General features: G+C 58.7%; 1 protein-coding gene across 3 annotated transcripts in view; it reads right to left on the bottom strand.

Moving 5' to 3' along the window:
* FRMPD3 (FERM and PDZ domain containing 3) overlaps positions 1-24,570 on the bottom strand; it is a 65,528-nt gene extending 40,958 nt beyond the window's left edge. For 2 of the 3 annotated variants that reach the window (XM_074600479.1, XM_074600481.1), the window contains exon 1: positions 23,077-23,205. The gene's annotated coding sequence lies outside the window, so the exon portion shown is untranslated. Of the gene's footprint in view, positions 1-23,076; positions 23,206-23,992 lie in introns of those variants that run through there. The other variant, XM_074600480.1, reaches the window with a different exon arrangement.
* Between the last annotated feature and the right edge of the window lie 1,564 nt (positions 24,571-26,134).

The raw sequence follows: 26,134 nt of genomic DNA, 5'->3' as shown, positions 1-26,134 counted from the left end.
GCAGGGGAGGGGCCTGGGGGAAGGGATGCCAACGGAGGATGCGGGACCGCAGAAGCCACAGCAGCATCCCCAGCCCAGACGGCTGCGTGACAGCCCCCGGCTGCTGAGGGAGTGTGGGTCGGACCCCATGAACTCACCCAGCACATCCCAGTGTGGTCCAGTGACCCAGGGCTCAGCCCTGCCAGCCCCTCCAGGGCGAGAGCTCGCCTTCGCACAGAGGTAGCAAACCCTGCAGCGTTTCTGGCAGCACAACATTGGCGAGAAAGTTGCCCAAGCCACGACAGACCTGGCCCACGAGCTTCCCTGTGTGGCAGCGGGGACTGTCCCAGCAAGCCCCCAATACTGTCACCAGCCTCCACCAGAGCTACACAGGCACCGGCTTACGGGAGGTGACAAACAGCATCACTGGGTCCCCCTCCGCCCCTGCCTTTTCCGGCAGCCCTTTCCACGCTCCGAGGCTCAGTAAAGCTCTTGAGCTGATGCCAGATAAAGGCAAAACTATTAAAAAAAAGAAAAAAGCCAAGGAGCAGGGGGAGCCTTTGAGCGCGACGCGTTCAGCCTGAGGCTGCCGGCATTTCTAGCAGAGAGGCTTAATTTTTACTTCTTTGTAATCTCTTTATAACCTGCTCCAAGCTCTGCTGCCTGTGCCAGCATCCTCCTGGGGGCACAGGGCGAGGAGGGGACTCTGCGAGGGGGGCTGGCGAGCGCGGCTCGCTTCCCAGGTAGCCAGGGCTATATTTAGAGGCACACACGCGCCCACGCGAACTCTCTGTTTTCTCCACGTGTGTGTACAAATGTCGCACCCAAACAGCAGCCTCGGGAGACGGCGTCTCTCTTGTTTGTCGACAGGAGCCACGCGCGTCTCAGCAGCCGCACGCCTCCTCGCCCACCAGTCACCTGAAGGCGCCCGCCTGGGGAAGCGGCGCGGGCATGGGGACGGGGAGCTGCTCCTGCGGTGGCAGGACATGACACGTGTGCCCCAGGGTCCCTGGGGGATACATGCGAGCACGCTTCCCCGTGGGATGCAGGCACCTGGGGTCCCCATGGGATGCAGGCACACGTGGTCTCCCACAGGATGCGCGCACACACGGTCCCCCATGACACACAGACTCACAGAACCACAGAATCACAGAATGGCAGGGGTTGGAAGGGACCTCTGGAGATCATCTAGTCCAACCCCCAGCCAGAGCAGGGTCACCCAGAGCAGGTGGCACAGGAACGTGTCCAGGCGGGTTTGGAATGTCTCCAGAGACGGAGACTCCACCACCTCTCTGGGCAGCCTGTGCCAGGGCTCTGACACCCTCTGAAGAACTTCCTCCTCATGTTTAGGTGGAACTTCTTATGTTCAAATTTGTGCCTGTTACCTCTTGTCCTGTCACTGGGCACCACTGAAAAGAGCCTGGCCCCATCCTCCTGACACCCACCCTTTCAGTACTTATAAGCACTGATAAGATCCCCCCTCAGTCGTCTTTTTTCCAGACTGAAGAGTCCCAAGTCCCTCAGCCCTTCTTCATAAGAGAGGTGTTCCAGTCCCCTCATCATCTTGGTAGCCCTTTGCTGTCCCCTCTCCAGCAGTTCCCTGTCCTTCTTGAACCGGGCAGCCCAGAACTGGACACAGAACTCCAGATGTGGCCTCACCAGGGCAGAGCAGAGGGGGAGGATGACCTCCCTCGACCTGCCGGCCACACTCTTCTTGATGCACCCCAGGGTGCCATTGGCCTTCTTGGCTGCAAGGGCACATTGCCGGCTCATGGTCAACCTGTTGGCTCCTGGCATCCCTGTGGGATGCACACACGCATGGTCTCCTGTGGGACACAGGCAGGGGTGCTGGGAATGCCCAAAGGACCTCCCTTCCACCAGGCCAAATGCCACCCAAGGGCCTGCCCACAGCACAAATCGCTGCCGTTGCCCGCTGGGACACGGACCCTGTGCTCTGCCAGGGCTCCCGGGCAGCACCCAAGGTCGCACTCGCCCGGCTGTGGCAGAAGAAGCAGCACAGATGCCAGCGCAGCCTTTCGGTCCCCGGCGTACCAGATGGGACCAAATTACCAGTGAGAGCGAGATGCTCATCACCCACGTGCTGTGCGGGTGCCCCCCCGCCCTGCTGCCGCCACCGGCTTGGCTCTCCCCGTGCTCCACGCACACCGCGGCGCTTGGAAAGCATCAGGAACGCAGAGAAACACCCCGACAGGTTTCTAAACCAGGCTAAATGATCTATAAATTATCGATGTCATGAGTTCGCCTCCCCTGTCAGATGAGGGGGAGCAGAAGCTCAGGCTGCTGCTGGCCGGAGAGCACCCACCGCCTCAAACGGAGCCGGCACGCCGGCCACATCCCTCGCATCGATCCCTATGGAGATGCCGTGCTGCTGAAGGCACGGTAACGCTGGCAGGCGTCTACGCACCGAGCTTCATAGCAGCAAACCTCAGCCTTCCTGCCGCACATAGGAATCCGATGGTTTTCCGAGTTCCTGCTGTAGTAATTAGCTTGATCAGCTGATGCAAATCAGTTTCTGTTTGCAACCAGCTTTATTTAATGGGATCCGCTCAGTATTTGCCTCCTGAAGTTTTCACACGGATCAGCCTTCCCCGTTTCAGATGTGAAAGGCAACCGGGGCAGGGAATGGTTTCTCCTGCCCCGGCCCGGGACCCAGCTCAGCGCCCGCCAGCACTTTCTCGGCTTCATTTCTCACGCGCGAGTTGATGTCGTTTCCAGAAACAAAGGGGCTTAAGCTCCGAAAACCCATCTCCTCTGGCGACGGATTATGTCGTTAGATCATTCCAGTCGTTTAGAGGAGCGTTTGGATAACCAAATTTACACAATTTAGCCCTTGGTGTCGGTGGGTTCAGAAGGAGAGCCCCTCCGCTGCGGCCCATTTTGAATATGCAAAGCAGCCGCGCACAAGGAGATTCATTCTGTAAAGCGTAAACTGAAAAAGCAATGCCAGTTCTCATCCGTTTCTGGCTGACATTTAATAGGCTATTCATTTGCCCCAGCGTCCCCAGCAGCAGCAACAACCGCCTCTTCAACCTCCCATAACTCACCGCGAGCACCCTTCCCAGGAGCCAAACCAGGGGTCCAGGCGCTTTGGTGGGATTTAACCCTCCCGATCCCCCTGGAAGCATGGTCCTTGTCTGTCCGGCAGTTAACGAGCCCTCGGAGCAGGGTTTCCCCGATAGCTGTGTCCCGAAGGATGCTGATGGCATTAGCGGTGGTGAAGGCGTTGGGACAGCAGCCTGTCCCGAGCTGCTCGATGCCGCATCCCTGGTGCCGACTCCAGGAGCCCTTGGATGGCACCATGTCTTCCAGCACCGACTGATAACCCCAAAGGGACAGGTAACCCCCAAACCTCCATCCTCAGACCTGATCCTTCCAGGGGTGCAGAAGCCCAAACCCTCTTCAAACCACTGTGACAGGGGCCCCGGGACCAGGCTCGCGCAGGGCAGACGCTAAGCCTACGCGAGCTTTGCCGAGGGGAAAAACCCCTCCGGCAGAAGGGAAAAGGGGATGTCCGGATGGGGATGGGGCTGCGGGGAGGGAGGAGGGCAAGGAGCTGCCTCTGGGAAGGGAGCGTGTGCTTGACGCAGCCAGCCGCCCTGCGAGACCACGGCTCTCCCCACCAGCCGCACTGCTCTCCTCTTATTATTATTTCCCCCCCCCCCCCCTCCTTTTCTCCAATTTATCTTTTTGACACGTTCAATGATGCTCCTGCAGACTGAAAACAATAGAGACAGAGTTTCAGCCAAGGCAATTTCGGAGCCGAATCACAAGCTGAAATAACCTGGGCACCGAGCAGCTCAGCAAAGGCAACTCGGCGAGGCTTGGGGGGGGGACGACAGCGGCGGGGGTGCCCTGTCCCCCTCCGCAGCTCCGACCGCCCGGGGGCTGGCCGGTATGGGGGATCTCGATCTCCCCGGCTCCCCTACCATCCCCTTGTGGCCCGGGCAGCATCTCGTTTCCCCCCTCCCGTGGATGCAAGCCCCCTCCCCACTGCAAAGCCAGCCCGCACGGCCGCAGCTAAATACCTGCTTGCCCGGCACACCGGCTCCGTGCTCTGCATAGCAAGCACCGGCTTTCGCTTTCCTGACCTTCCAGCCCTGCAGAGCAACTAAAACCTTCCAGACAGAGATATTTCTCTATCCCTACAGATGCTACTCTGCTGCTACGTGAAGGAGCAGGGAGGGATAGATGGACAGACAGACAGACAGGGGAGAGGTGGATGGTGAGCTGATTTCTGCCGAGCGAATATCTTAGATGAACTTTAACGAGGAACAAGACACAATCCTCAGCGTGATTCAGCCTGGAAACAAATGCTGCTTCCCAGCCCCGCCACCGGCACCGGCGCATCCCCATCGCTCAGCCGCCATCCCAGGAGGGAGCAGCCCACGGCTGCCACCCCAGCACCCACCCCAAATGTATTTCATGGCCGGGACAGGTAGAATCAGGCAGTTCCTGAGACACAGACAGGCTCTGAGTGCCGAAAAGCAGCCGGGCAAAACAGGGCTTGATGCTCTGCAGGATGAGCTGTGCGTGGCTGACACGTTGCTGGGTCTCTCGCAGCCCTCCTGAAAGCAGCTGTCAGAGCCTGTCTTGTTCCAGCTCCCTGCCCCTCCAGACACGCCGGTAATCCTGCTTCACCGTGCGCATTCACGGTGTGTTCCTCTCCGAGAGTGAAAGGGTTTGAGCGCCGGGAGCCTCACTGCTCTTGGAAAGCATCAAGAACACCCAGCAGAGCAGAGCAATGGAAGGCACGGGACTGCAAGCGTGCCCTCGGGCTGGTCCATGATGGCACCTTGTGCCCCAGAGCTCCTGCCAGGGGGACAGTGTCCTGCCCAGGACACTGCTCATGTCCTGGGTCAAGTTCAGGGGGCCGGGGAAGGCAGCAGTATGTCCTTCTGCTCCTGCGTTTTACATGGGAAACTCCACATCCAGCTCCAGAACTAACTGTGGGGCTGGGCTGCACCCGCCTAAAGCGCCTTCTCTGGGCAAGCCCCACATGAGCATCTCTAGCCCCTTCCTTCCTAAAGCGGCTCCCTGAACCTGGCAGGGGTCGGCGGCCACCGCAGCCCCCAGGAGCCGATGCCATCCCCACCCGTTCCCCAGGCAGGGCTCTGTGAGTGCCGTACGCTGCGGCAGCCGCCGCTCACCCAAACCGGTACAAAACCCCTCGCCGGGGCTGGGCTGGGGCAATGCTCCGCTCCTGCCACAGCCCTGAATCTTCTAAGGAAGATGCTCGGCACCACTCCTCAGACCAGGGGGATGTCAAACCCCGCTCCTCTCTGCACTGCCCCCAGCTGGCTCCATCTCTGGGGGATACAGCAGGGCTGAGCATCTTCCTGAGGACGCGCAAATAAAACCACAGCCCTTCTCACTCCCTACACACCGAGGGAAAGAGTTACCCACGCCGCCTGTTTACGATAAACGCCGTAGTGCGGAAGCCAAAGAGCGACAGCTCTGAAGATGGCGTGTCAGCTCCGGCTGTCCCGGGAGGACGTGTCAAACTGTCACACAGCATTAGCTGCAACACGTTACCGCACGGTGCCCTGCAACCCACACCACCACGGGGCTGCAGCACCCCTGCTACGGCGCGTGGGAGTGCTGCCTCCTCTCTGTTACCTCTCTGGGCACCCCGTAGCCAAGGGGCACCGGCCACTGCTTCTGTCACCTGGCCCCTTGCATCCCTTCTGCATCAGGACGCCCATGGTCTGCTGCCCACGGGCTTTTCCCTGGCCGATGGGATTAGGCTGAAATGACCAACTGGCTGCCAGTGGAGCACCTGGAGCTGGGGCTGGCATGGGGTGACCGGGGGCCGCGGTTGTGGGTACAACAGGGGGATGATGGAGGTCCTGTGTGACAGCCCTGGGCCACCTCATACCCTCCAGAAACACATCCCCAGTGAGGAAGCTGGTGATGGCATGGAGAACTCGATATGGGCAAGACACCTCCCCAGCCCCGGTGAGGTTGGCCGAGTCCCCTAGGAGCCAGCCCCGCTCCCCATCCCCTCCCTTGGCACACACCGTCTGCCCCTGTCTGTCCCCCTTTGCTTTCACCAAGGGGGACCGAAACAAACCCATTCTGTGTCAGGTCGAACCCGCTGGGGAGTGGTTGAGCCTCGGAGGAGAGGTGGCACAGCCCAGCACAGCTCCCCAAACTGCCATGGCTGCTCACATCGGCCGCGTTCGCATCCGGAGAGCATCGCCGAGCCAGGATCTACGCTGCTCCTCATCTGCAAGCGAAACCACTGCCTGTGGTCTCCACAGCTGTCACCTTGGCACTTTTGGTGAATGACAATTTGTAGCCGCTGGCAGAAACACATCAGATGACTTTGTCCTGAGTCACAAGAAGCGGGAGGCAGAGCTGAAGCTTGGCCGCGGGAGCTCGCCGCCCCTTCCTCTGCCTCTGCTCAGGACGATGCTCTGAGGCAGCGACTGGCTCCGGGCAGCTGTGAGGCCGGGGTTAAGCATCGCTGGCTGTTTGGGCACCAGCTGGGCCATGGATAACACAAGGGGCAGCTGCAGTCCTGCGAGGCCAGGCCAGGAACGCCTCTCCCTGACACTCCTAGTTTGGCCCAAAGCATCTAAATCACCTCCCAGAGACATGGACAAGGAGCCACCAGCCCCCGCCGCCTCCTCGGCGAGCTCCGGGTGCAGCTTCTCCCATTTCCTACTTCACTGTCCAGATTAAAATCCTTCTGCTAGCCTATAAAAAAGGTAATCAAAATGACAACAACAACAACAACAATCAAATGCTCTCAGCAGCTGAGCCAGTTGGTCCTTAACACCGCCTGGCTGCCAGCAGCTTATTGTCACGGGGAGACGGGAGCTATCAGCTCTGTCCTGGGGCTAGGATGGACATCCATCTGGGAAAGCTGCAGGGGGAAGGAGGGCTCATGGGCTTCCTGTGCTCGTGCACAAACCACAAAACCACTTACCCTCGTTGCAATTAAAAAGGAGGAGAGACAAAACCCTCCGACCCAGAGCATCTGCAGATCCTGGAGCCGGCGCCCACGGCAGAGGAAGGAGGAGCAGATCCTCCTGGAGGCATGGCTCCCCGCCAGCCCGTCCGCGCTCTGGGGATGGATTACACGGCAGCGCTTTCGGTAACGACAGGTGGTACCACAAATGTGCAGGAGAGAGATGAGACGCTCCCAAGTCCTTGGTCACCTTCTTACAGCCCCACCAGTCCTGCTGCTGCAGACGCAGCGGTCGAGGTGTATCGGAGGCTACGGGCAACATCGGGCTCAGGGTCCAGGGGCAGTTTCCAAACATCGCCTGGGGTCACTGAGGCAGAGACTCAGCGTTATTGACCGAGAGGTGCTTCCCAGTCTCCTCGGAGCTCTGGCTGGGGGTTTACACCCTGTGCGGGACTGGGAGATGGGGGACTTGTCTGTCCCAGCTCCTTGACGGACAGGCAGGAGCAGGGCTCCGCAGCCAGATCCCACGGGGACTGGGAGACCCCCAGGTGTTGTACCCGGCCTTTGCTCTTCATGCCAAGCAGAGCGATTCCCGGGGAAGCGCTGACGCTTGGGTTAAAAACCTGCTGCCTTCTCCGCAGAGGAGCCTGCCGGAGCTGTGGTTTGCAGACGTGAAGTTCAAGCCGTTTCCAGAAGGACCCTCTGTCGCACAAGCGCCAGGTGAAGGAGGAAATGAGGAGACGCTGTCATCTCCAGCCAGCCGGGGGAGACGGACCTTCCCCACATGCCACTGCCTCTCTGGCCAGGTGCCAGCGTGATTCCTCCCGACCAGAGAACGCCCCAGCCTTGCTTTATCGGTCCTGTAAAACCCACGCGCAGCGGCTCGCACGCGCCAGCATCCCTGCTGACACCTCATTTGCAAGAGTATTGCCAGGGGCAGGTAAACACAGGCGAGTTATTAGTACCAGCCTTAGCGGAGGCTATCGAACTTGGATCTCATCCTGCCTGAAAGGATAGCAGGGGAAGGCATTGCCATAAAGAGAGCTCCTCGGAAGAGCCGAGCCGGAGCAAACCCCAGCATCTTCCTCTTACAGAGCCAAGGGATGGGAGGTGAGACTGGAGCATCCAGCTTCTCTCCCACGGCCACAAGGTCTTTCTCCCTCCCTGGAGGAACCCAGAGCACCGGGATGTCCACAGCTCCCTGAGGAACACTCCCTTTCCTCGCTCAGCTCAGGCCTGGGTCCCCCCTGGGACCAGAGGATTTTGACTGAGGAAAGCACTTTTTTTTAACAAAAAACACAGCGTTTTATTGCCTTTAAGCATCAGGGAGGCACAGGCTGTGCTGTCTTGGCTGTGATCATGCAGACCCCCAGGTCGACAGCTACAGCTAACGGGGTGGTGACGCTGCTCGCAAGGTCTGCTCTCTGTGTCCTCACCCCAGGCAGGACCAGGTATCTAACGCCTTCTCAGAAACGTCTCACTAATCAGCAGGGTTACAGCAGGAGCAGACCCAAGGCTCCTCTGCTCGAGTTCTCTGTACAGCCCGTGAAAAGAGGAGTCTCACGAGACCTGCTCGGAGGTGATGCGGCAGCAGCCAGGAGGAGAATTACCAGCTGCTCCACGCACGGAATACAATTCCCATTAAAGGGAGAGGAAAAAAAAAAAAAAAAGCAAAGCACAAAAACCAACCAAGCACCGAACCAGTTCAAAGCGTCCTCTGTCTAACCTGAAGAAAGGATCCTCTGCCAGCGAGAGCCCACAGCCTGGGAGATGCTCCCAGGGCAGCCTCCCCACGTCCCACCACCCACCCTGCTCGGGAGATGGTCCGTGGGGGTCCACGGGGTCCCTGAGGCAAGGCATTGGGTGCAAAGTGCTTTGAAGCCCTACCTCGTGGAAGGAATCAAAAGCGGGGGGTCTGCAGGGAGCAGGCTGAACACTGCCACAGCTTCCCAGCGCCCCAGGCTCACCCAGACCTGGGTTTGGCTGCCTGGGGATGGGGGGGACAGTCCGACAGAGCCGGGTGCTGGGGCCAGGTGAGGGCTGCCAGGAGGGGAGGGCATGGACCTCCTCCCAGCCAAGCCCCCCACAGCCAGCCCCCGTGGCCAGACCACCCCTGCAGGGAGAAGGACCAGGAGAGGAGCCACGAGGGGTTGTTAACCGGGCATCCCGCTAATGGGAAAGGGAATTAAGGGCTTCCCAGAGAGACCGGCACCGGGATCCGGATTTAACCGCCTCATTCCTTGGGGATTGCAAAGACAATGTAAACTCCCAGGGGATTAAACCTGAAGAGGCTATCAAACTAGCAAGGAGAGAGGAGAGGCCAGCACCATAGGAGGGACGGTGATTACAGAATTACCTGCCAGCCTTTAGGAAGATAAATGACACGAGATTTTATAGAGATAGACTGAGACTTAATACAGTCGGGGGGAGACGATCGGTGCCGGGGCAGGAGCAGCCTCCGCTATCTGGCTGACGGCAGCGCCGAAGCAAGGCCTGGAGGGTAAAGCAGGCAAAAAAGAGAAGTGGAGTTTGCAGGGCAGAGCGACGCCAGCGCAGGGGAGCAGGGATAGGCACAGCATCCTTCTCCTGCCTGGAGAAGGATGGGAGGACCGCACAGCTCGGCACGCACCATGCGAGAAGCCTCAGCCCCTGCTTAGCAGTCAGGTCAGGCAGCACCAACGCCGCCTGGGTGCCTGGAAGAGGACGCGCTGTTTTTTTCCTCTTGCAGCCAGCGAGCACAGGGATGGTTTAACCTCTGCACCATGGGCCAGGCTGGTTTCTGCATCCCTGCCTGTCCCAGCCCCATCCCGGAACCTGCGGATAGCACGCGTGGGCTTCCCGAGAGCAAGACGCAGAAATAATTCAAGACCAGAACAGGCTCTGTTTCCCCACGCTTCACGGGCAGCAGCAAACCCAAGAGCCAGCTTGCCATCCTTGCTGAGAGCCGGCTGCCTGCCTCTCCTTCTGCGGGGCTGTGGATGGCTGAGCCCTCGGAGCTGGGCATTTCCCTTGCTGTCCGCCACATCCCAGCCGGCAAGCAGCCGCCTCCTCACAGCCTTTCCAACCTTTCCCGAGACCTGGGCAAGACCAGGCTTTGCTGCTTCCTGCTCCAAGGCAAGCTGCCCGGTTTGCCACCCCAGGCGCGGGGGTCCTGCCCCCCAGCCGGACGCTTCCCAGTGGAGGGGACACACATGGCACACCCTACCCAGACCCTGGGGACAAGGACCCAGGCTCCCTGTTCAGCCATTGCCGTTCGGAGACATCTCCTTGGTCTCTTGGAAACGCTGCGTGGGAGCTGCCGCTCGGGGAGTGAGTCACGCTGCTGGGTGGGCAGGGGCGGCACATGCGGGCACGCCAGCCACCGGCCACCGCTCCTCTGGGTGCCATGCCACGGTGGCATGGGACAGAAAACCAGGTGTCCCCATGGAATGGCATCTCCCACAGTGGGGTGACAGCCTCTCGCCCCGCTCTGCTGCTCCGGCAGCTGGCTAAAGCGCTGCAAAGCGTTTCCCAGAGGCTGCTTTTCCATGCCACGGCATCAGGGAGAGAGGGAGCAGCCCTGGGAAGGCAGCTCCTGCAGAGATGGAGACCCCGTGCCCCACTGCATGGACACACACGGTGTGAGAAAATCCTCCCTCCCCAGCTCGGAGGCTCTGGGGATAAGGGGAAACTGAGGCACGGGGTGAGGGAGGGGCTTGCAGCAGGAGTTCACTGATGGTGCAGAAGTCCACGGTCAAAAGGCTCCCCTGAGCCTCCTTGCCCCAGGGGAGGCATCCTCCGAGCCACAGGGCAGCAGCCCAGCCACCCTCCTTTGGGGACCACCTCCTCATCTGGCCTCAAAGATAGCACAAGCTCCCCAAAAACCGATGGGATGATAAACACTTCTTCTGAAAGGGAGCAATTACCACAAAATACAGATTATGCAAATACCTTTGTTACAAAAACAACGCTCCCTGAATGCTGAGTAGGAAAGAAAAGAGCCACAAGAACGAAAATTCATTTAGCCAAGAGCTGCATTGCATCTTTGTAAAGCACCGAGATGTGGAGTGGGGCTTCCTTGGGCAGAGGGGCTTTAGGAGACCACCACAGCCCACGGACCGTCACACCAGGGACGGCGCTCGACATTTCCCCTCCCTCCCAAAGCACTCCAGAGCTGTTACTATCCCTGCCCTTGGAAGAATGAGGAAACTGAGACGCAGGAGAAGGCACTTGGCCACTGAGACCCTGGTTGCGGAGGCAGAGAAGAGGTTGAGGTGCTGCTGCGGGAGGAGTCAGACTCACCGGAGTCAGACTTGCCGGAGTCGGCTTCTCGTGGAGCAAAGGCATTGAGAGAGGCAACAGGAAGAGCATGGGGTTGAGGAAAAAAACCCATGTGGGCCACTCGGGATGGGCTGGGAGGGCAGAAGCCACCATGGCAGGCAAGGAGGTTGGATAGGGATGGCCAACAGGGGACCTGTGAGTCCTGATTCACCAGGCAGGGACTGCCCTGCCTCGGCACACACTCCCTGGCACGGCGGCATGGTGTTCCCATGTACCGCAGGCACTGCCGCACCGGCCCGGCAGCCCAGCATCCCCTCCCGGCAGGAGCAAGTCCTCACTGTGAGTGTCACCGGTGACCCCCTCCCGCTGCCATCACTGTCCGGCCAGAGATGGTGGAGCATCTTCTCCGGCGCTCCAGGGCGGGTGGGGGGACCTGGATTTTGCAAAGTCCACAAAGTGGACTCCACCCGCCGGTGGAGCGCCGGAGAAGATGCTGGACCGCAGTAGATGTCCAGCGCCCAGCTTGGCCACTCCTGATGGCCTGGCTGATCCCGACGCGTTGGACTCCATGCCACAAGACAGCTTTTTGTACTCCTGTGGGAAGACCCTGCCTTTCCTCCTCTCGTCACAACCCCTCTCTTGGGCACTTTTCCAGCACAGCCTGTTTGCGAACAGCCTGGTGCAACCGTCGCACACGTAGGTGGTGCCACGTGTAGACCGGTGGCTTGCCCAGAAGGCACGTGGCTCCTCCGGCTGCTGCCCCAACCGATGGCTGCTCCGGGAGCTCAAGCAGCAGGACGGAGCCCAACCCAAACCAGCATCGGGAAGAGCTTCATAGTCAGCCGAGCCTTGTCCGTTTCCAGGGTGAAACGCCTGCCTGAGGACCAGGACTTTACCTCCTTGGACCATGACAGCAGCTGCCTCTTCAAATCCATCTCTGTAATTTGACTGCCTCAATGATATTTCCAGAATCCAGGAGTTTCTTCCCATGCCCGGGGAGAGATGAGTCTCACCCCAAGCTCCTCCACGAGCCCCTGCCAAGCTGCTCAGTCCCTTCCCAACCCTGCCTTGCCCTCGGGCAGGTCTCCTCCACCACAGAAAGCCGTGTTTGGCCTCTCTGCACTCCTGCGATGCCAGTGTTTGCTCACAACAACGTATGTGTTGGATTTGCTTTTGATCAGCAAAAATTCGCCTCCTCCTGATCTCCCCCCCATCCTGAGCTCACACTATCTCAGGAGAGACAGAAAGTTAAATTCGTGGACAAGGTGAGAAAAGCCAGATGCCTCCTGCTATGTACAACCACAGCAAACAGCGCAGGCACTTTTCAGATCCCCTGTGACACCAGTAATCCCATCTGCTACCAATACACCTCCTGACTTCTCTCTATTAGCCCTAAATCTCTTACTCTTTCCCAAAATCAAGCATCCTGTGCTCTGCTGGGGGAGCAAGGGGCTTGCTGGAGCTGCCAGTCCACCCAGCAGGACTAACCTCAGTTTCTACCCGCTTCAGGTGGAACAAGCCCGGCGTCGATGTCTATACGATGCTGGGGACCAAGGGACCGGGTGACAGCACCCGGTCTATCCTCCCTCCCATCCAGCACCCCGCTCCTGCCTGCTTCATCATCCCGTGGGCTGCTCCACCACCTTCTCTCCCCCCAGCAACCCCGCCAGGCCACTCCCAGCACCCCAGCCCCACTGCTGTGGCATCCCTGCATCCAATTTGAGGAGTTGCTGAGCTTTTATCTTAACACGGAGCCTTAACGTACCAACTGTGGGCAGCTGGAGGCAAGGGATGGTGGCAGATCGGATCCGCTGCACGGCTTCACACCAGAGATGGCTTGTGGAGGAGTGTGCAAGTCTGTCTGGTGGCATCGGAGCTCCTGCCTTCAGCGCGGACAAGGCGGACTTGTTCCCGGCTGCCTGCCGCCTCCCAGCCCCACTGACTCACTCTGCCAAAGAAAAGGCTTAGCTTTGGGGACCAGAGCTCACATCCCGGTGAGCCCCACCATGGTGTCTCTCCTCCCTCGGGCTCAGGCCCCTGGGAGCTCAGAAGACCTGGAAAAGGCCCTGCTGATGCTGTTGGCCTCTCACACTGATGCCAGCTGGCCGCAGGGAAGCATCCCAGCAACCCTCCCCATGCTTTTGCTGATGGGGATGCAGGCAGAGACCCTGCAGTGCCTCCTCCTATGAACACGGCAGTGCTACAGGGGGTTTCTGAGACAGCAAACCCCCCCAGGCTGCCCACACACCACCCATCTCCGCGGGCCAACAAGCTGCAGCCTGTATTTTTGCTGCCCTCAGGAAAAACAGCTCAGGCATCCAGGCAGTAAGATCCCCCTGGGCTATATCTGAACTTTTCCAGGCACCATCACAGAATCAGAGAATCATAGGATGGTTCGGGTTGGAAGGGACCTTAAAGATCATCCAGTTCCAACCCCCCTGCCGTGGGCAGGGACACCTCCCACCAGACCAGGTTGCTCAAAGCCTCATCCAGCCTGGCCTTGAACGCCTCCAGGGATGGGACGTTGACAACTTCCCTGGGCAACCTGTTCCAGTGTCTCACCACCCTCACAGCAAAGAATTTCTTCCTGATATCCAATCTAAATTTCCCCTCTTTCAGTTTGAGGCCGTTACCCCGTGTCCTATCATTACACTCCCTGATCCAGAGTCCCTCCCCATCTCTCCTATAGGCCCCCTTTAGGTACTGGAAGGGGCTCTAATATCTCCCCGGAGCTTTCTCTTCTCCAGGCTGAACAACCCCAACTCTCTCAGCCTGTCCTCACAGCAGAGGTGCTCCAGTGCTCTGATCATCTTTATGGCCCTCGGCTGGACGTGTTCCAACAGGTCCATGTCCTTCTTGTGTTGAGGACTCCAGAGCTGGACACAGTACTCCAGGTGGGGGTCTCACGAGAGCGGAGTAGAGGGGCAGCCTCTGGAGATGTTTGGGGATTTTTACTACCAGCCCACTTAGAGACACCCATCACTCATAGGACAAAGAGCTGCTACATCACTCCCGGTCCCTGGCCAGAGCGCAGTGCTGGGATCTCTGCCCCTGGGATGGGAGAGGCTTGCATGGGGCTGGAGAGCAGCCAGCCCTGGTAGGTACCACCCAGACACCATCTCAGGTCATCCTCAGGGAGACCTGGGTCCAACCCCAGCAGTTGGGAGGAGGGATGTGACAGCCGAGGCAGGCTGGTTGTACACGCTGATGGCAGCATGCTCCTGCCGACCTCCTGGCCCACCTCCCACCAGCACCGCATCAGCCTCCCAGGGCAGCGGCAGGAGGAGCATTCCCAGCTCGTGCTTGTAAAGGAATGGGGGGAGCAACCTCCAAACCGCTGCCTGCGGAGGGACAGATTGCTTCCAGTGCCTGCAGACAGCGCCTTCCCACTGCTCTCTCCACCCAAACACAGCACCCGCCAACCCACGGTCTTCACATGAACAAGCCCCTCCATTGTAGCCCAAAGTCAATGGGAGCAGCAACAACAAAGATGAAGAGAAGGGGACGGACGCTCAAAGGTGGCTGCAGACAGCGACGTAAGCAGGACACAAGGGAGCACTGAAACGGTGGAAATAGAGAGAGGCAGAGCAAGGAAATACGACCCAAAAGAAGCAGTTAAGCCTCCAGAGAGGAGACGTGTGGCAGGGCATGGACCGAGGCTCATATCCACAGAGGGAGATGGACCCGCTTCATCCACCCAGTGCCTTCTCCCACCTCTCACTGTAGACTGTGTCACAGCCAGGCAACGCCAGGGATCAGATCTGCTCAAAAAAGGTCCCAGAGCTGGACGGAGGCCTGAGACACAAGTTCTTTGGGGCAGGAACAAGATTTTTGGCATCCTCTGCATCTGTCCCAGCGCCCAGCTGAAGAGCTGGTGGGACAGCAGTGTCCTGTCCCCAGCACTCGCAGGAGCAGGCTGGGAAGCAGAGCTGCCCGCGGTCGTTCCGGGCTCCGTAGGCATTTCAGCCGAGACATCCCTCCGGATTCATTAAAGCACTTAAGATATGAGTGATGGCAGAAGGATATTGGCTCCATCACATCGGCTGCCCTTCCCGCATCCTTTCCAGCACTGCTCCTTTTAATAACTCCAGTTAATATTACATGCCTCTACCAAGAGTCCTTTTAGACCAGCAGCCTCCGAGTTGCTTGGAAACTGTGCGCTGCGGCGACCGAAAGCTGCCGTCGGGAGGGCTGGATGCCAGCCCGCTTCCCGGGGCTGCCTGCGCTGGGAACCCGGCGGGACAACCACCATCCCCTTTCCTGGCGTGAGCTGGGAGCCGGAGGAAGCAGAGATGGGACGGGAGCAGCTCCGACAGGCACCGGGGGACGAAAGAGCCGGGAAAGGCTGGGGGAGCCGCGGGGCTTGTCAAAGGACTCGGAGATCCCACGGCTGCGTTTTGTAAATGTTCCCGGCCGGAGGGTGAGGGCGAGTTTCCAGACCAACACTCACGGAAAATGCGCTCGCAAGATTTATTTGGCCAAATCTGGACATCGAGTTCCATCATTAAGAAGGGAGAGAGAGGGTTTTGCTTTATGGGCAAGGCTGGTTGCGGCCTTGGGGGTGAAGTCATTTACCGACACCTCCGTAATACTCTATGAATAATTAGGTACCTCTTCCAATTTATGGCTTGCCATAAAATGCTGCTACAGTTTTGGAGACACTACTTCTTTTTTTTTTTTTATTTTACACTGTAGCAGTGACAAAAAGCATATTTTATTGCAGGAATGGCAGCGTAAGTATATTTATCCATTGGCCAGGATTCTGTGGTATACTTCCCTCTCTAATGGCTGTACAAACATATATACATCCCAGATTTATACCCAGATTTTTCCATACTTTGCTTTTTAATTTACATAATATGTGAAATTTTCTATATAAAATGGAGAAGAGCACCGAGCCGTTCCTGCCAACCCGCCCGCCTGAATCCAGCGCTCCCCCGTCTCGCACCGCTCCCGTTCCCCCGCCGTGACGGTGCTCCGGGGATCCTGCAACTGCCTTTGGGATCCCACCTTTTAGCTCGGCGTTGACGGGAAGAGGGAAGGACGAGGAGGAGGTGGGCGAGGACCCCAGGGCCAGCTCAGCATGGAAACCCCCGAGAGAAGAAACGTGAGGGGAGCAGGTTCTGCCAACGCCGGTGAAATACATCTCCAACGCCATCCCAACTGACACCATCCTCCATCGCCCTGGTGAAGCATTGCCTTTTTTTTTTTTTTTTTTAAATATTGTGGAATTAGAAGTCTGATTGATATGAATATGTAACAATGCTGCTTTATTAATAGCAGCTGCATTATCAGTTCGCTCCCTGCTATTGGCAGGAGATCTGGGACAATATGTGGTTTGAAAACTAAAGAGAAACCCAACACCCGCAAAGGCGGCGGCAGCAGCGAGATAATTCCATGCCTTTTCCCGGTGAACCGCCCAGGCCAACGCAACCGCGACGGTCACCGATGCATCGCCATCGCTCCTTCTGCCTGGTGGCGAGAGCGGGCATTGGGATGGTTCCATGGCGTGGTCAGTCCCGAGCACACCACGCAGCCATCTGCAGAAAGATTTGCAGCCAGGGCCCCCAGCAAAGGCGGGGGACACCCCCTCCAAGCTGGAGAGCACCACAGCCAGCTTTAACCTCTGCAAATTGAGGTCATTCGGCACAGAGCATCACGCAAATCTCCCCAGCACGGGTAATAAACTCCCTTCGTAGTTCGCTTTCCTTACTCTCCCCACCACTGCCACCCCGGAGGCTTAAATGAAAACAAGATTACAAAGGAGATTAGATTGGACATATTTCTGGTGTGCTATTTTAGCTGTAAATTATGCCAGCTTCATAAAACCCCAACTGTTCTTTCCTGAGATCCCTGCATAGATTGGCTTGCTAAGATCAGGCAACTGGGCAGGCATTGCCTGGAAAAACGCTTACGGGGTCCAAACGGTAGCAAGATGCTACAGTGCTGTGTGTATATATATATATACATACACGCACACATATATATACGCACGTACACACAGGCATGCCAGCACCCAAGAAATTCCCACGCCCATTGATTAGGTAAATAGACGGACACACACAGGTCTTCCATGACCTTATCCGCCGGGCTTTGGCGATCCGACCCTACGGATCATCTGTGCCATTTTGGCTGCCCGTGCCAACCAGCCGGTGCTTTCCTCAGCCATAGCTAGTCCCAGGAGAGAGCAGAGCATCAGGCAGTGCGGTCCGAGGCAAGGCTGGACGCAGGGTATGGGACACAGCCACGCTGTGTCACCCTGCAAGGCTCGCCGCTGTGGTAGCCGCAGGGTTGCCAGCCCCGGGCACGGCTGGGGAGCGGGGCTCTGCGGCACCAAGGCAAAGCGGCCACAGCCCGAACTTCGCTACGGCAAAACCAGGCAAGAGGTTTTGCCATTCCTCTCACGAGCACCACTGCACCTTGGCTGCGCTCCACGACCCTGGAGGACAGAGCAAGCCAGGCTCCCGGCGCACGCTGCTGCTTCGGGGAGAGTCGAGCGGCGCTGCCCCAAACGAAAAAAGACAACAGCTCAAGTGACACCCAGCTCCCGTCCCCAGCCCCTCTCCTGCAGTGCCAGCAACACGCGCCACCCCCCCGGCGAGGGGCTGCCTCCACGCCGTGCTGCCGGCGCTACCAAGGCGTGCGCAGCGCAGGCAGCTAGGCAACGGGGACCTCGAGCCCAGCGCCACCACGCAAGGACTCTGCCACCTCCCAGGGACAAGAGCCACCCTGAGCCCCGAGGAGACGGAGCCCCCACGGCCCACCAGGAACCCTTCTCCGCCCGCTCCCCGTTAGCTGGAGGGAGAGGGCTGAAGAGCGGCAGCAGACTTTGCCTTTCCCCCGAGGAAACACGGCAGGGAGCCGTCTCCCCTCTCACACTCCCACGGCTTCACCTGCTCGGAGCTGAGCCAGGTCCCACCGCGCTTTCTGCACGCGTCGGCTGGCAGCCCGGCACAAAGCGGCACGAAGGAAAAACCTTCCTGGCAGGATGGGTCCAGCCCGTCTCATCCATCCTCCACTCCAACCAGCCCCACCGGGCAAGGCCACAGCGGACTTGGCTTTGCACATCCATCCCAAGTCTCCCACGCGAAGAATCCCTCCAGGGTCAGTGACCTTTGGGGAGACCACGCAGTTTGTGGGCAGACATCTGCGCGTCTTCTCCTCAGGAAGGATACAGCATCCTACCTGCAAACGAAGAGGCAAGGCAAGCTGCATCGCAACGTCACGTATTCAGAAGACAGGGGCTGAAGCTCAAGGGTGGCCAAGGCAGCACAATAATGACGGACAGACCCTGGGGTGCCTCATCTTGCTCTCTGACGGGGAGCTGCACCTCCCTCACGTGGACACACACGCGTGTCCCCACCTGCGATAAGCCATCTCCACGTTACATTGTGACTTTCACCACCGGGACCTGGCACGGGGCTTGTCTGCATGTGTACGTATCTATCAATACAAAACCAGGCTTCCTAGGCAATCAATAACGCTATTTAAGAGATAAATCTCACTATTGACTGGCTGCTGAGGCCAGCTCCTGATTAATTTAAAGGAGAGAGAGAGAGAGAGAGAGAACGGCGAGGGAGCTCAGAAGTGTTCTCAACGTCAGTAAGCACCAGCCCTGCGTGCTCGGGCTGTGCAGGGTGGACGGATTGGGCTGGGGATGGATTGGACCGTCTGTCTCAGGTCACAAGAGGACAGGGCTGTGCAGGGACCCATCTTCTAAGAGGGATGCAACCCCACCTCCATGACCCGAGGCCGGAGCCCCTCCAAACCCAGCAGGGACCACAAGGTACGGCTAGGCAGAGACATGCTGATTTTCACCCAGCTGAGGATCTGTGCACCCTTGGGGAAGAAACGGCCCATCTGTGAACGCGTGTGAGCACTCACAGTGCCGGCCACAAACAAAAACCGGACATTGTGTCCCCCGAGTCCAGCTGTGGCTGTGCCCCAAATTTGCAGCTCCTCTGCCGCCCCGCACCCAGCCTTGGTGTTTTGATCATCAATTCGAGTGGATGGGGCTTGTTGCTTGGCCCAGCCCTCAAAGGTGGCTCCTGGCCACCATGTCTCTGTCCTGGATGCAGAGGAAGTCTCTGCTGTGGTGCATGTAGGACCTCCTCCAACCCACCTCTGTCCCTCTGTTTTCGGGAAAGGACAAGTCCCACCAGACCAGGTCAGAGCAGGGGATGAGCAGAGCTCACCCAGCCTCGCAGGGGAAGGCTGTGAAGGAGCCATCCCTCTCTCCCCTGTGGAGGAGAGCCACCCCTTACAAGCATTCAAGGGAGAATGACAGAAGGGACAGCACTGCGAAACCCAAAGGACAGTACTGCCACGCCAACAGATGCCACTGCGTTGTCCAGAGATAATATTCAGCCAGATCAGAGATTTCCAACCCTACAAGCCGCAAGGATCTGAGCAGATTCCCAGCAGGAATCACAGAAGAAGAAAGACTCTGTTTTAGGTAGGCTGGATCAATTGGAAAAAGACGTGTCCTTCAACAACCCAGGGCACCTTCCAGCCTGCAGTGCCCGAGGCTGACACTTCCCTGCACGACTTGAGGATGGATAGTGCCACATTTCCTTCCACATTCCCAAGCGTTTCTCCTTGGCTGATGCGGATCCGCGTCTCTGTCCCCTAATTGCAAAGCTGGAGCAACCCAACAGCACAGGTGCTGTGGATGGGTGCTGGATGGGAAGGAGCATGTCCAAACAAGCCCCGCGCTGCCCCATTACACCAGCTCATCTCCCACCTCCCAGACACCACCCAGCGATGCCACAGCTGAGTTCTGGGAGGGGAAGGTGGCATGGAAAAGCATCTCATCCCTGGGAGATGTGGGCCACTTTCTGCCCCACGGCAGGAGAGAGGGCAGCAGTCCCGCTGCCCCAGGACCCAACAACGGTGGGGGACTCATTTGGTGGAAGATCCCCCCTCGATGTGAGCCTTGTTCCAGCCAGGCTGGAGGCTCCTCAGGGCAGCAGCCGACTCCACCATTACATAAACACTTTTTTCACTACAGAAACGTGGTGCCCGTGGGCTGGAGCTGCCCTGGGAAATGACACCGAACTCACGGGTGCGACTCAGGAGAGGGGGCTCGCTGCTGATTTCAGTGGAGGCGGGGGGGGAAAGGACCGATGCTAAGGCAGAGCTGAGGACTTGAGGCTTTGTCCTTCAGTGCCAGGGAGCGGCCGCCAAGCAAACCGTGAAAGCATCTTCCCTGGGTATCGCTGGGCTGCGACCGGAGGCAAAATCCCGGCTCTGCAGATCTGCGGGCACATCCCAGAGCCCGGCCTCCCGCTCGCCACCACCGTGCAGGTCAGCTCCCACGAGTGCCGGCAGCGAAGCAAAACACGAAGGCGGCTGGGGCAAACAACACCTTATCTCCCGACTGCTTCCTTCTCCCGCGCCAGACTGGGCTTTATGCTTTCAGGCGTCAGTTCAAAGCTTGAACTAGCTTACTTCAAGACAGAAATGAGCTCCAGGGCTCGCTACGAGCACACCGTTGTTCACTGCAAGCATCAGGCCACCCTCCTGCCTCAGGAAGCTTGAGGCCAACAGGTCCCTGTCCCCCCTAACTCGTCGGGTGGCTCCTCTTCCCCTCCCCAGCCTTCTCTCCAGCACGCTGCTCCTTGGCTTACAGAGAGCAGGACCAAGCCTGAGCCCCTTTCAGCTGCATCCCCAGCGTGCTCCCCCCATCTGCCACTGTACAAAGAGGATGTGGTTTTGCATCTGCTCCACAGACCCTTTTTAATACGCGATCCCAATCCCCCTGCGCTGGGAAGGCCTCCCAGGAAGCCGAGAGCCAGCTGCTGTCAGCCAGTGGCATTGGCAGCCAGGACGGGATCAGGGACTTCACGATGGGACAAGCCGCAACAGCCGGGGCTGCTGCAAGGACAGCCCTTGGTGCCAGCGGTGCCGAAGCCCTGGGAAGAGGCAGACACCCTCCGACTGTGGGATGCCAGTGGCTCGGTGCCATCCCCTCTGGAGCACCCGGTCAGCAGCACCCCAGGCTCCCTTCACAGCTGGGTCCCGCAGCGATTGCCCGCAACGACGCTGAAACTGGGGCTTCGAAGCGGTGCTGCAGCACAAACGGTGGCTGTTGCCATGCCAATCAAGCGGGCAGTCGGCACGCTGAACTGCCAAACCAGGAGAGCAGCCACGCTAAGCGGAGATGGACCCACGCCAGGGTGCCCCGGGGAGGGGGGGAAGCTGTTTTCCCCCCTTGGGCTCCTGCGGCAGCATCCCACAGCCCGAGGAGCTCAGCTCGGCCGATGTCCTCGGCGAGCACCAGGCTCTCCTGGGCGCAGGCGGCCCCTGAGCCCGCTCCCCACCCCATCCTGCACCCTCGCACCCCAGCTCCAGCCGGCAGCTGTGTACAGACACCAGCGCCGGCTCGTCCCCGCTGCTGGAAGGAGGCAGACGGCGTGTCAGCAAATGCAAGAGAAAGTTCGGCATCGCCGGGGGGTGAGCATGGCAGCAGGTCCTCAGCGAGCAGCCAGAGAAGCTCAAAGGCACAGGGAGAGGACACTGTCTGGGCAGGCGATGACCGGAGGGGACGTCAAAGCAGTCCCTTCTTAAAAAAAAAAAAAAAAAATCATAAAAAAAAAAAAAGAAAAACAGCACGTTTTTTTGCTCACTGCTCAAGTGCGGTGTGAACTCCTCGCTGCAGGACGACATGGATGCCAGCAGCTCACACAGGGGCAAGGATGAGCATAGACGGCTGCTAAGCAGAGGGAAGCTGCCTGCCCGGGTCTCTGCCCAGAATGGAGGCAGCGCCAGCCTCCGGCCTCCACCCAGAAACCAGCCACAGGCTCAGCCTCCCCTGGGCCTGACCCAGACCCGCTCTTGCCCTCGAGGCAGTCTCGTGCCCAGCGAGGCGCTCACACGCATGAACACACAACCCAGCCCGCCCCAGCGCATCCTCCACCTTTCCCTTGTAGACATGGGGAAACTGAGGCACGGGGAGATGGAAGGCAGCACACAGCTCACTGTTTGTCATGAGAGAAGAGAAAAATGCAAATGTTTTCAAATCAAAAAGCAAACCACATCTCTCTACCAGTCCTACTGCCAATAAGGAAGAAAACTCATCCCATCAAAATCGCTCTAGAACGGGGAAATGAGGAAAAAATCCCAAACAAGGCTCAAGCCAGGAGCCAAGTGTGTTCGTTTCTGTTCTTTCAGCTCAACCATCCACGATCCATGACGGCGATTGCCACAATACCGGACTAACACCAAGAACATCGCCACCCGGGAGAGTGCCAAGGTGACCTGGGGGGCAACGACAGAGCTCTCTGCCCTGCACCCCACTTTCTCTGCGCAGCCTTGCCCTGCCCGCGGACCCTGGGATGGGGAAAGCCATCTCAGGGGACAGCGGTGCTCCGCAGCACTGATCCGATTCAGACCATGCGAGCCCCTCAAACCAGAGTCCTCCTCCCATGCATCATGGCGCGTAATCGTCCGGGGGCCGCCGAGGCTGCGACAGCGAGATGGGGCAGCGGGACAGCCGGGGAGGGGACACCCCATCACCACCCTGGCACCTGCAGAAGGCCACACGCATGTCTCCATCTGACCCTGCCACCCGGGCTCTGGCAGGAGGACGAGGCAGAGCCCTGCTCCAGCACCTCCACGCCACTGGCGGCTTCTGGGCACCCAGAGCCCGGGGGGCTGAACATCCCTCCGGACAAGGCGTGGGAAACAGGGAACCGCCTGGCCTTTCGGGTGTCAGAAAGTGCCGGCAGGAGACGGGACAGGCCTTCCGCCTTCTCGCAATCACCTTGCTCCAGCCGGCGCATCCCCGGGGGGTGGGGGGAAGGATGCCACCCAACTCCCGCGAACCGGCAGCGCCCCAGCCGGCGCGCAAGACCCGACGGCTCCCCCCCCGCCCCCCCGCCTCCCCCGGGACAAGGGCTCACCTGGGTTCCGCCGCCGCCGCTCCCTCCGTGTCCCCCCCCTTTTCTCCCGCAGGCTCAGGCGGGCGGCGCGGCGGGCGGTGCGGCGCGGCGGGCGGGCAGGGCAGGGCACCCGCAGCCCCCCGCCGCCGCCGCCCCCATGGCCCCCCGGCCGCTCTCAGCGCTCAGCCGGGGCCCGCCGCCTCCGTCCCGCACCGCCCGCCCCCGCCATGCCGGCCCGGTGCTCCCCGTTTTTCCCCCCCCCCCCGCCCCCCGGCCGGCCGGCGGCGGCGGGCGATGTGCGCGGCTCTGCGGGGCGAGGGCGGGCGGCGGCGGCGGCGGCGCGGGGCGGGGCACGGGGCGGGCGGAGGCGGGAGGACACCCCCCCCCCCCCCCCCAATCCGGTGGGGGGGATGCGGGGGTCCGGCCGCCTCCGCCCGTCCCGCGTGGGGAACGAGCGGGCATCCCCCCCTCCTCCCCTCCGGGCGCGGCTGGACGGTCACCTCCGGTGGGTACCGAAGGGCCGGGGCTCCATCAGCGGGCACCGGAGGAGCTCCATCCCCAGCCGAAGCGTCTCTCCGGGCCCTCCTGCTGGGTGCCCCCCCCCTCCCTTCCCTCCAGCCCCGCACCGCTGGAGACAGCCCAGGCAGGCCTGCGGACACCGCAAAACCTCCGCTCTGCTCCCCTTCTCCTTCCGAGCGGCCGGGGTGCCCGTCCCTCCCCCGCCGGGTGCCGAAACACCGGCCCAGGCACCCGCCTGCCGCCGCCGGGCTCCTTCCCCAACCACCAGCCGGTTTCTGGGCCACCCGCTCCCCCTGCAAGCCCTTCCGCATGTGGCACCTTTCCTTGAATGCCACTTGCCATTTTCTCATCTGCTCACTCAACACCATGAGACCCTCCTGCAGCGCTCCATTAGCTTTTCTTTCCTTCTTTTAATTACCTTTAGGCATTACGTATGGTGTGTAAACATTGACACCTTACTCTTCATCCTCTTTTCCACAACGCACGGGATTGCCTGCTCGCCCATCCATAGGTAACTCCATGGTAACCTCCCTCCCAATCTGAAAAAAAAAAAAAAAAAAATCAACAAAAGCTCTTAAGGAAACTACATTATCAATGCATAAAAGGAGGTTTGTGTGCACTTCTTATTAAAAGATCGGGAAACGAGGGTTGGGAGGGAGGTTACCATGGATTTGAGGAATTCAAGTACGTTATTAAGCTGGCTAACATCCTCAAGAAAGAATGTTAATAGATTTGCAAGCCACGAAAATCTGACTGACTTCCATTATATCATCTTCCAAATCTCCCCGTTCTACTCTTTATCAGAGCTTCGAGCAACTCATCTGCTCTGTACAGACGTTGGGCTTGTCTATAGTTGCCTGGCTCTAAGCTTTTACACAACTCGCAGTCACACTCGCTGCCTCCCATTTGTACGATCCCAGTGCTCATCCCAGCACCAGGGTGCCCGGCCCCGTTGGCAGCCGAGTAGCTCCAGGCTGCTCTTCCTCCAGAGAATCCTTGCCTGATCCCGGCAATCCCTTGCTCTCCATTTCATCGCTGTTTGCCGAAAACCTCTTCTGACATTTCAGTTTGAGAGAGTTCTTCAGATTTATCTGCCGTAGGAAAGGACACAGCACGTGAATTTTCCTACGTCCTCCATGGCAGATACAGATGTCAAGAAATTAATTTTGGTTTTATGCAATGCCCTTATCTCAGCTTTTTGCAGCCACAGAAACCCAACAAACCAGCACAGCACTGACCACCTTCCTTCTAGTGACATTGGCATGGTCTTCATTACACATTTTTACGTTTTCAGCACGTCCCACCTTAAAACTTATCTCATCCTAGAGATTTACATTTACCTCACCCAAATTTATGTCCTCTGCTGTCTTCCTTGTTTGAACACAACACGCACCTTCTGAAGGCTGGCTGGTGACACCTGATTGTCCCCTTTATGTGGCTATTTTAACTCTGTTGGCACTTTTTTGGCCCTTTACAGATACAGCTATGGGAAAAAATATTGCCAGAATGAAGACCGAGAAGATATAACAAAGCTCAAATGGTTTCCTAGATTCTGATATCAGAATTTATTCTATTAAAAACCATTCCCTCTCTCTGCCCGCCTGTACATGAAGACATCCCTCACAAAACACAAGCTGTTCATTGCAGAGTATTAGAATTTGTTTGTTCGCACCCACCTGCGTATATACACCTGTCACTTTTTCTTTCTTTCAGTTTGGATGCGGGCACGGAGCCTGCTTAAAAGCAGGAGCAAAGTGCCTCCGAGCAGCAGTGCCATCTGTGAGAATCTTACTCTTTCGGCTGCTCTTCTTTGGCCAAGTTTCCTTATTTGCGCACAGCTGATTTTCCAGAGGGCTGTTCTGCCGTTGGTGTTGGGTGAGAGCTGGGAAGTGATGGGAAACTGTTCCACGTAGTTTCTCCAGGGTTATTCTCTGCCCTCTTCAGATGCTTTCAGGTTCATCTCCAGGCACAGTTAATTCCAAAACCCTCCTCTGACATCTCCTAATCTCTCCGTGTGACCACCACACATGCTATCCATCTCTTAGCCCGTGCTTCCCAGGGATGCTGCGGGCTCACTGGCAGGGCCGGTACAGCGTCCCATGTCCCCAGCTCCTTGCTGCAGGATGAGACAAAGACCGCGCGGTTCGCACTGCAACACTTGCTGCTCCTCCACTCTTCTGCTCAGATTAGCCTCTCGTTAATTAGCTGCTTTATTGTCCTCCCCACAGGGACTCTCGCTGTCCTTGATGGCAAGATGAGGGGTCTCACCGCGGAGCGCAATGCTGGAGGAATCTCAGACGAGACTCTGCTGGGGCTTCAGAAAGAACATCAGAATGGAGGTGAGACCAAGATGACAAACATACACCACGGAGCTCGTGGAAAGCAAGAAGCAAACGTCCAAGGGGTCTCTTGTTCTCCAAAGAAACCGGATGCCGGTGGGAACAGCTACCCCACAGCAGTGGAGGCTCGGGTGAAGGAAGGTGACACCAGCACGTGGCAGAGGTATCACGGAGCCAATGTGCACAGCCACTGATCAAACCAGTGATGCTGGTGGTACCGA

The sequence above is a fragment of the Larus michahellis genome, chromosome 9 (genome assembly GCF_964199755.1).
Source record: "Larus michahellis chromosome 9, bLarMic1.1, whole genome shotgun sequence".
Lineage (NCBI taxonomy): Eukaryota > Metazoa > Chordata > Aves > Charadriiformes > Laridae > Larus > Larus michahellis.
Note: the sequence above shows the minus strand (reverse complement) of the source record. Positions and strands in the feature narration are given on the sequence as shown.